The sequence below is a fragment of the Orycteropus afer genome, unplaced genomic scaffold (genome assembly GCF_000298275.1).
Source record: "Orycteropus afer afer isolate SDZICR_OR568_19922 unplaced genomic scaffold, OryAfe1.0 scaffold00078, whole genome shotgun sequence".
In the NCBI taxonomy this organism is placed as follows: domain Eukaryota; kingdom Metazoa; phylum Chordata; class Mammalia; order Tubulidentata; family Orycteropodidae; genus Orycteropus; species Orycteropus afer.
This window is the reverse complement of record NW_006921665.1, coordinates 11144946-11155628: the sequence shown is the minus strand read 5'-3', so window position 1 is coordinate 11155628 and position 10683 is coordinate 11144946.

Below are 10683 nucleotides of genomic sequence, written 5' to 3'. Positions count from 1 at the left end.
GACATCAAGAATATCATGAATGAAGACAGTAAAAGGTTATTAAAAAGGCAGAAAACAAAGAAAATACTAAAATGGATGTTAGAAGAGACTCTGAAACTTGTCCTTGAATGGAGAGTAACTAAAGTAAATGGAAGAAAAGACAAGGTAAAAATGCTGAACAGAAGATTTCAAAGAGCAGCTCGAGAAGAGAAAATCAATTATTATAATGAAATGTGCAAAGACCTAGAGCTAGAATACTCTCAACATTTCTCATGTTGAAAGAACTGAAGAAAAAATTCAACCCTCAAGTTGCAATGTTGAAAAGTTCTGTGGGCTAAATATTGAATGATGCAGGAAACATCAAAAGAATATGGAAGGAACATACTGAGTAACTGTACCAAAAAGAATTGGTCAATATTCATCCATTTCAGGAGGTGGCATATGATCAAGAACCAATGGTATTGAAGGAAGAAATTGAAGTTGTACTGAAAGAAATGACAAGGAACAAGGCTACAGGAATTGATGTATACCCATTGAGATATTTCAACAAATGGATGCCATGTTAGAGGCACTTGCTTGTCTATGCCAAGAGATTTGGAAAACAACTCCCTGGCCAACTGACTGGAAAAGATCCATATTTGTATCTGTTTCAGAGAAAGGATATGCTAAAGAATGTGGGAATTATTGAACAACATCATTAATATCGGATGCAAGTAAAATTTGCTGAAGATCATTCAAAAAAGGTTGCAAAAGTATATTGAGAGAGAACTTCAAAAAATGCAAGCTAGATTCAACAGAGGACATGGAATTAGGGATATCATTGCTGAAGTCAAATGTATCTTGGCTGAAAGCAAAGAAGACCTGAAAGATATTTACTTGCGTTTTATTGACCATGCAAGGACATTCAACTCTGTGAATCATAACAAATTATGGATAGCATTAAGAAAAATGGGAATTCCAGAACACTTGATTGTGCTCATCAGGAACTTGTACATAGACCAGGAGGTTGTCATTCAAAAAGAACAAGGGGACACTGCATAGTTTAAAATCAGGAAGGGAGTGTGTCTGTGTTGTATCCTTTCACTATACTTATTCAATATGTATGGTGAGCAAATACTCTGAGAAGCTGGACTAAATGAGGAAGATTGTTACATCAGGATTAATGAGAAGACTCATTAACAACCTGTGAGATGCATATGACACAACTTGCTGAAAGTGAGGATGATTGAAGCACTTATTTATGAAGATTAAAGACTTCAGTCTGCAGTATGGATTACATCTCAACATAAAGAAAGCAAAAAATCCTCACAACTGGACCAATAAACAGCATCACAATAAAAGGAAAAAAAGATTGAAGTTGTTAAGGATTTCATTTTACTTGGTTCTAAAATCAACACCAATGGAAGCAGCAATCAAGACATCAGAGGAAATATTGCCCTGGGTAAATCTGCTGCAAAAGACCTCTTTACAGTGCTGAAGATCAAAGATGTCTCCTTGAAGACTAAAGAGTGCCTAACCCAAGCTATGATATTTTCATTTGCCTCATATGCATGTGAGAGCTGGATAATGAACAAGGAAGACTGAAGAAGAGTTGATGTTTTTGAGTTGGTGTTGGCAATGAATACTGAAAGTACTATGGAGGGTCAAAAGAACTACCAAATCTGTCCTGGAAGAAGTGTAGCCAGAATGTTCTTACTTTGGTCATTGTCAGAAGGGACCATTCCTTGGAGAATGATATCATGCTTGGTAAAGCTGAAGGGTCAACAAAAGAGGGAAGGCCCTCAACCAGATGGATTGACACAGTGGCTGCAATGATAGACTCAGGTATAGCAAGGATTGTGAGGCTGGCACAGGATCAAGCCATGTTTCATTTGGTTATACATAGGGTGGCTATGAGTCAGACCCAACTCGATGCCACCTAACAACAGCAACCACCTTATCCTTTCCACCTCCATTTGATGGAATTAACCCAACTCTTCAAGCTGGGTCATTGCCTGAGTGCAGTGGAAGATGTTGTCGTGATCTCAGAAACTGCCCCAACCACCTATTGTTGCTGCTAGACCTATAACTAAACTTAAGTCCAAGTTAGCCCCAAAAGGTGAAATACAAAGTGTGACTGAGGAAGTGTCATGCTACACCCAAAAAGACCTACTTGATTTTGCTAACATGTACAGACAGAAACCTGTAGAATATGTGTAGGAATGGCTATTGAGGGTGTGGGATAACGGTGCAAGGAACATAAAATTGTATCACTCTGAGTTTATTGATTTAGGCCCAATAAGTATGGATTCAATGTTTCAGTTTGAGAAGTTAGGAAAGGATCTAGTGGTTTATTTCGTTGACTTACTGAAGCATGGATTACGTGGTGGCCTACCTTAAGTCAAGTTGAAGGACCAGACCTGCCTTAGAATAATGTTAAAGAAGGTATCTAGAGGCTTAGGGAAATTGTCATGTTAGAATGGATTTATCAGTTTCGACCCATAAACCCAGAAATAGAGAACCCAGAACCTTTTGCCTTCACAGTGAGGAACAAATCTGTGAAGAGAGCTCAGTATCCTTGAAAACTGTTGTAATACTATTTTATATAAGTCAGACTTGATAGTGGGAACTACCCTAAATGAACTAAGACACTTAACTACAATGGGGGCTGATTGCATCCTGTGGTAGTAGGAGCCAAGTGGCAACAGTTAATTGACAAGGACAAGGTAGATGTTACCATAATGGACAGCAGAGTCAAAACAGTAATCAGAATACCCTGACTTGTATGGAATTATGGGATTTGTTACTTAGGCATGGTGTTCCTAGGAGTAAAATACATGGTACACCTATTAAATCTTCACTTGATCTGTGTAGACAGAAAAATTTTAGGTCACATGAATAGCAGTCTAGATTGAATAACTAGAATACAGAGTCACAGTCCCTCAATCAATTCTCAGACTTGAGTCAGTTTACAGACCCACAGCCCCTTGAATGAAGGGGAGCCCAAGTCCCCTTGAGGAAAGACCCCAATACATTGCCAAAAATTTACACTGCCAATCTTTCTCCCAGCCTTCCCCAAAGGGATCTGAGGACTTTTACAAGAATGACTGACTATTCACTGGGGAAAAGGATAATATCAGACTTTTTGGGGATTACTGGATACTGGCTCTGAACTGACACTAATTCCAGGACACCCAACACATCCTTGTGGCCCACCAGTCATAGTGGGGGCATATGGAGGTCAATTTATTGATGGAGTCTTAGCTTAGGTGTGTCTCACTGTGGGTCCGGTGGGTCCCCAAACCCATCCTATAGTGATTTCTCCAGTTTCAGAATGCATAATTAGAATAGATATACTCAGCAATTGACAGAATTCCCACATTGGGTTCCTGACATGTATAATAAGGGCTGTATGGTAGGAAAAGCCAAGTGGAAGCTATTAGAGGTGTCTCTACCTAGAAATTGTAAGCCAAAAATAATATCACATCTCTGGAGGGTTTGCAGAAATTACTGTCATCATCAAGGACTTGAAGGATTCAGGGGTGGTGATTTCCAACACATCTGCATTTAACTGGCTTATTTGTCCTGTGCAAAAAATATATGGATCTTGGAGAATGACAGCAGATTATCATTAACTTAAACAGGTGGTGACTTCAATTGCAACTGCTGTTCCTGATGTGGTTTCATTGCTTGAGCAAATTAGTACATCTCCTGGTACTTATTATGCAGCTATTGATCTGGCCAATGCCTTTTTCTCAATATCAATTTCAAAGGATAATCAGAAACAATTTGCCTTCAGTTGGTAATGTCAACAATATATTTTCAAAGTGCTTCTTCAGGGGTATTTCAATTCCTCAGCACTATGTCATAATTTAGTTCATAGGGGCCTTGATTTCCTTTCCCTTCCACAAGACATCATATTGGTCCATTATATTGATGACATTGTGCTGATTGGACCTAGTAAGAAAGAATTATTGATGACTCTAGAATTCTTGGTGAGACATCTGTGTGCTAGAGTGTGGGAAATTAACCTGACAAAAATTCAGGCACGTTCCATCTCAGTTAAATTTCTAGGAGTCCAGTGGTATGGGTTATGTCAAGATATTCATACTAAAGTGAAAAATAAGTTATTGCATCTGGCTTCTCCCACAACTAAAAAGGAGGCACAAAGTCTGATGGGCCTCTTTGGGTTTTGGAGGCAACATATCCTTCAATTGGGTGTGCTGTTTTAGCATATTTATCAAGTGACTTGAAAAGCTGCTAATTTTGAGTGGGACCCAGAACAAGCAGAAGACTCTGCAACAGGTTCAGGCTGCTGTGCACACTGCTCTGCCACTTGGGTCATATGCTCCGGCTGATTCAATGGTGCTTGAAGTGTCTGTGGCAGAGAGAGATGATGTTTGGAGTCTTTGGCAGGCCCTTATTGGTGAATCGCAGTGCAGACTTTTAGGATTTTGGAGCAAAGCCCTGTCACCCTCTGCAGATAACTGCTCTCCTTTTGAGAAACAGCTTTTGACTTGTTCCTGGGCTTTAGTAGAGACTGAATGGGCCGTGAAGTCACCATGAGGCCTTAGCTGCTAATCATGAACTGGGTGTTATCTGACCCACAGAGTCATAAAGTTGGATGTGCACAGCAGCACTCCATCATTAAATGGAACTGGTATGTAAGGGATTGGGCTTAAGCAGGACCTGAAGGCACAAGTAAGTTGCATGAAGAAGTGGCCAAATGCTTATAGTCTCCACTCCAGTCACATTACTTTCCCTCTCCCACTCTGCACCTATAACCTCATGGGGAGTACTTTATAATCAGTTGACTGAGGAAGAGAAAACTCATGCCTGGTTTACAGATAGTTTGTGTTATATGCAAGCACCACTGGAAAGTGGACAGCAGCAGCACAGCAGCCCCTTTCTGGGACTTCCCAGAAGAGTGGTGAATGGAAATCCTACCAATGGGCAGAAGTTCAAGTTGTGCATCTGGTTGTTCATTTTGCATGGAACAAGAAATGGCCAAATACATGATTGTGTATTGATCCATGGACTGTGGCTAAAGGTTTGTCTGGATGGCCTGGGACTTGGAAGAAGCATGATTGGAAAATTGATGACAAAGAGGTATGGGGAAGAGGTATGTATGTAGATAGATCTCTCTGAATGGGCTAAAGGAGTAAAGATATTTGTGACTCATGTGAATGCCCACTAGAAGGTGACCTCAGCAGAGGGGAACTTTAACAATCAGGTGGATAGGATGACATCTTCTGTGGAAACCAGTCATCTTTTTCTTCCATTTACTCCTGTCATTGCCCAATGGACTTATGAACAAAGTGGCCAAGGTGGCAGGGATGGAGGTTATGCATGGGTTCAGCAACACGGACTTCCACTTACCAAGGCTGATTTGACTACCACCACTGCTGAGTCCCCAGTCTGCCAGCAGCAGAGATCAACATTGAGTCTGAGATATGAACTATTCCTTGGGGTGATCAGCTGGCAATCTGGTAGCAATTTGATTACATTGGACCACTTCCATCATGGAAAGGACAGTGTTTTGTCCTTACTGGAATAGATACTTATTCTCAATATGAATTTGCCTTCCCTTCACACAATGCTTCTGCCAAAACTATCATCCACGATCTTATAGAATGCCTTATCCACCATCATGGTATCCTACACAGTGTTGCTTTGGATCAAGAGACTCATTTCACAGCAAATGAAGTGCAGCAATGGGCCTATGCTCATGGAATTCACTGGTCTTACCATGTTCCCCATCATCCTGCTTGAAAGAATGTTGGAATGGCCTAAAAACACAATTATGGCACCAGTTAGGTGATAATACCTTGATGGTCGGGGCAGTGTTCTCCATAAGGCAGTATATGCTCTAAACCAGTGTCCAGTATATGGTGCTGTTTCTCCAATAGCCAGGATTCATAGGTCCAGAAACAAAGGAGTGGAAATGGGAGTGGTACCACTCACTATTACCCCTAGTGACCCACTCAAAAATTTTTTGCTTCCTGTCCTGGCTACTCTATGCTCTGCGGGTCTGGAGATCTTAATTCCAAAGAGAAGAACACTCCCACCTGGAGACACAATACTGATTACATTGAACTGGAAGTTAAAAATGCCACACAGCCATTTTGGCTTCCTCAAGCCTCTGGATCAACAGATAAAGAAGAGTGTTACTGTAGAGTCCGGTGTGATAAATACTAATTACCAAGGGGAAACTGGATTGATATTACATAATGGAGTTGAAGAAGAATATGTCTGGCATACAAGAGATTCTTTAGGACATCTCTTAGTACTACCAAGCCCATTGATTAAAGTCAATGGAAAACTACAGCAACTAAATTCTGATATGACTACTGATGGTCCAGACCCTTCAGGAATGAAGGTTTGGGACACCTCCACCAGGCAAAAAACCACAACCAGCTGAGGTGCTGGCTGAGGGCAAGAGAAATACGGAATGGGTAGTGGGTGGAGGAAGAAGGTAGTTCTGAGTATCAGTTACTACCACGTGACAAGTTGCAGAAACAAGGACTGTAATTGTTACATTTCTTCATTTCATGTGTGCATCATATATTTTGGTTTTCTTCAGATATGAACTATGAAATGTACACAGGTGTTCTGGTTGCCTAGTGCCACTCTGACAGAAATTTACCATATATGGGATGACTGAACAAACAGTTTATTCTCTTACAGTTTCGAGGTTTTAAGTCTGAGTTCAAAGTACCAGGCTCTAGAGGCTGGGTGAAAGCCTCTCAACCTTGGGCTTCAGCTTTGCCTCCTGCTCCTGGCCCACTGGAACTAGAAAATTTTCTTCATTCAGACAGCTTCTATCTGCTGAGACTGACAAATCCAGGGTTGATAAGTAAAAAGGCCCAGTCCCAATGTTGCCAAACCACATGACAGGCCATTAATTCAAGTCCATTGAAAGTCCCAAGGTCAGCAGAGCATGGCATGCTGCTGAACAATGACATGGCTACATGCATGGCTCAAGGGTGCCATAGGCTAGAAAGCATTCCCAGAGTTGTTTCTTATATATGGGAAGCAGACCACATACACAAAGGCAGCTACTCAGCTGCCAAAACGATCATCCACGATCTTATAGAATGCTTTATCCACCATCATGGTATCCCACACAGCTGCTCCAATAGATTCCAACATGAAGTTGATTACTAGTTTCATCATGGGGAATCCTACATCCAGCTGCCCAGCCACTCAACCAGGCGTTGCCATGTTGACACACAAACTTAACCACTACAGCAGGGTTAATGCATTTTGGTTGTACATGTGTTAGGGTATCATGTTAGGCACAAATATATGACTTTATAATCATCCATATTTAAAAATTATATGGGGTTAAGGAAATGTGTACAACTGCCAAATTGACAAGAGATGGACTGTGATAGTTGGGGTTATGTATCAACTTGGCTGGACCACAATTCTGAGTGTTTTAAGCAGTTGTGATGCGATTATTCCCATGATGAGATCAGATGTATATGCTTTGAGCAGCCAATCCATTGAAAGGGAGTTACCCTAGAGTAGTGATCTGCTTCTAATATATGTATGGACATTCTGGAAAATTAGAGAATCCTCAGTGGATATGGATCCTGTTGTGCATCCTATAACTGTCCATGAGTGAACAACCCACCATTTTGCCTGATGATCTTGGATTTGTCATCTACTGGAGTCAACAGCCTTATACTGCCTGCCAATCGTGAGCTCGTCAGTCCCTGAATCTGCATGAGTCAGGAAAAGCCTCCAGTTTGACGTTTGATCCAACTTGGGACTTGCCAGCTTCTATGACAGTGTGTCATTTTCCTAAGGTAATTTCTCTCTCTCTCTCTCTCTCTCTCTCTCTCTCTCTATATATATATATATATATATATATATATATATATGTACATGTAAGCTTTATTGTTTTTGCTTCTCTAGAGAACCCAGCCTAACACAGCTGTGAAGACATCAGGTCCAAATCAGAGAAAACCTCACTGAATTTCAGGTTGACAATTATATAATCAAATTTGCCCAGTTTCTATGGAAAAAGTGGGAAGGTAAGGAAATTGATAATTCAGAATTACTTTTTCATGGTAAAGATTGACTGAATGGCAAGATCTTGAATGTAAGGAGATCATTTTGGTGGTTGTAGTAGTTGGCCTGGAATTTGACAAAAGGGGCTGGCACTAAGGTTATAGTAAAATGAATAGCAAGGGAGGAACAGACATAAGGTTGTTTTTAGGTGTTATGGAATCAGTTTTGACATGAGTCATGTCATGTCATGACCCCTGTTACAGCAGAAGGAAATTATCACAGCTACTGACTACGTCAATCCATCACATTGAGGGGTATACCCTTTTTTACTGACTCTCTACTTTACATAGCAAGATATCCTTCTTCAGGAATTGGTCCCTTCTGACAATAAGACCAAAGTCTGAGAGGAAAAGACTAGCCATTTTTACTTCTAAGGAGCATTCCAGCTGTGTTTCCTCTAACACACGTTCGTTCACTCTTCTAGCAGTCCATGATATATTCAGTATTCTTCACCTACACCACAACTCAAAAGCATTTTGAAAAATTCAGAATGTATACATAGTATATATTATATATATATATATATATATACATAATATTATATATACTCGACGGCACATAAGAACAACATTATATTATATTATATATGTTATACAGACATATATCCCTAGAAAGCGGAAAAGGAAAAAAATTACATAGTTGCTTGCTATTTCCTATTTAAATATGATATATGTAACTGTTGCTTAATTACTAAATATCATAGCTAAATAACCTCATGCATTTTATCACTCTCTTACTTTATTTAAAATGTTAAAGATCTTCATAAATAGTTCAATATCTGTGCTGAACTATATTACAAGTGACAGTCACTCCATAATTACTTTAAAAAGAGAAAAAAGGAAATAGAAAAAATATGTTATTGGTTTCATTAGCAGTTTACTATGGAAGGTATTGAAAGACTACTTTAAAGGATCAGAAACCCTGTGGTAAATAAATATCTTGGCCCCAAAGCAAGTTTACAAACGTTCATAGTAATCTCATTTGAAATGCCCTTTCACCTGTTCATGAGGCAACTTTTGAGGGGACTCTTGGACACCAGGTCTTTTGTTATTTATGCTGAATTAATGTGGAATAATTAGATAAAAAATTAAACAAACATATTGTCTAAAATATTTTAATTTTGAATTGTAACCAGCAATGTAAACCTAAATTATCTGAAAGCAAACTTATTTTCTTTCCATCCAAATGTTTTTTTAATTTCTAATAGAATTTTATTACATCATGCTAACTTCTTAAGAATTACTGATCCACAAAATGTTCACGTTTCCTCTTAATAATTTTTACTTGCTAGTCTGAGGAAATAATGCCAATAACCATACAGAGCAAGATGTAAAAGAATTCATTCCAAATCTGTGTCTGTAAGTAAGAAGAAAATAAAGGTCAAATCTCAAAAATTGATCTAATATGTTACAATGTCAAAATAACCAACAAACAGAGAGTACAGAAATGATCATGCTCTCATTATATTTCTAAAGGGAAGACACTCTGTGGTCATACAACCTTGACTTATAAAAATACATTTGCCATAAGGCACTGTAAATACAGGAAAATATGTGGAAGCCATCTTTATCTTGCACAATTAAGCAGTATCTTGCTCTAGTCTTGTGGTTAAAGTATTTGGCTGCTTGTAAAAAGACATGGAGGCAACATCTTCTGACCTCCTGTCACAAGAGAAAGAGAGAATCACCATCAGAAGCCCAAGGCTTATTCCTATGAGGCCAGACATGCCACCATCCTCCAATCTTTTACAAATTCTGACACCAAACATCCTTCCAACACCAGTCATTATTACTTCTCTGCTGGTTTCAGTAATTCGTTGCAATGACCACACAGAACTCACAAACAATACTCATGATTATGGGGTTTATTAGGAAGTAACAGGCTATAATTCAGGTTCATGAACATGCTCAGGATACAATTCTTCGATCAGGACAGTCTCTCCTCTGCTATGCCCTCAAGCACACCTCTCTGGACCTTGGTCTCTTGGCCTAGCCTCTGCCCTGCTCCTGCTCAGGCAAGTGTTATAATGTTCTTTTAGCTTTGCTGATAGGTGCATCTAGTTTTACCCCACCGCATCAGCAAGGCTCCTGATCAAGAGTACTCAGTTTTCTTGCTCTATGGGGCAAGTAAACCTACCACTTTGTCTCATGCCTCTGGTTCCTCTGAGACGGTCTCTTTGCATAGGCATTTCTCTCTTCCAAGTGTCTCTCTTTCTGCGGAGTGTCTCTGTCAAGCAGGTTCAGTGCAGGGATCTCAGATCCAAGGGCACACTCTACTTCACCTCCAGCCCTTCTCTGTTGATGGCAATGAGATCCTCTATCTGCCTCTAGGAGGGCTCTTTTTAAGCCTTCAGGGTGACAAAACTAACCAATCCCAACATCAGAGTTCTGCACACCTTATTTGCATGGTCCCACCCAGTAATCTGGTGGGAGTTACAAAGACTATGGCTAGAAAAGCCATACCAAGTAATTCACTGAACCGCACTGCTAACAGACATTGGTGGTTCAAACCAACCAGCCACTCAGTGAAAGATGGGCAGTCTGCTTCCTTAAGGTTTACAACCTTGGAAAGCCAATCAGGAGGTCACTCTGAATCAGAATTTACTCAATTGAAATGAGGTGGTTTTTTTTTTTTTTTTTTTTTTTT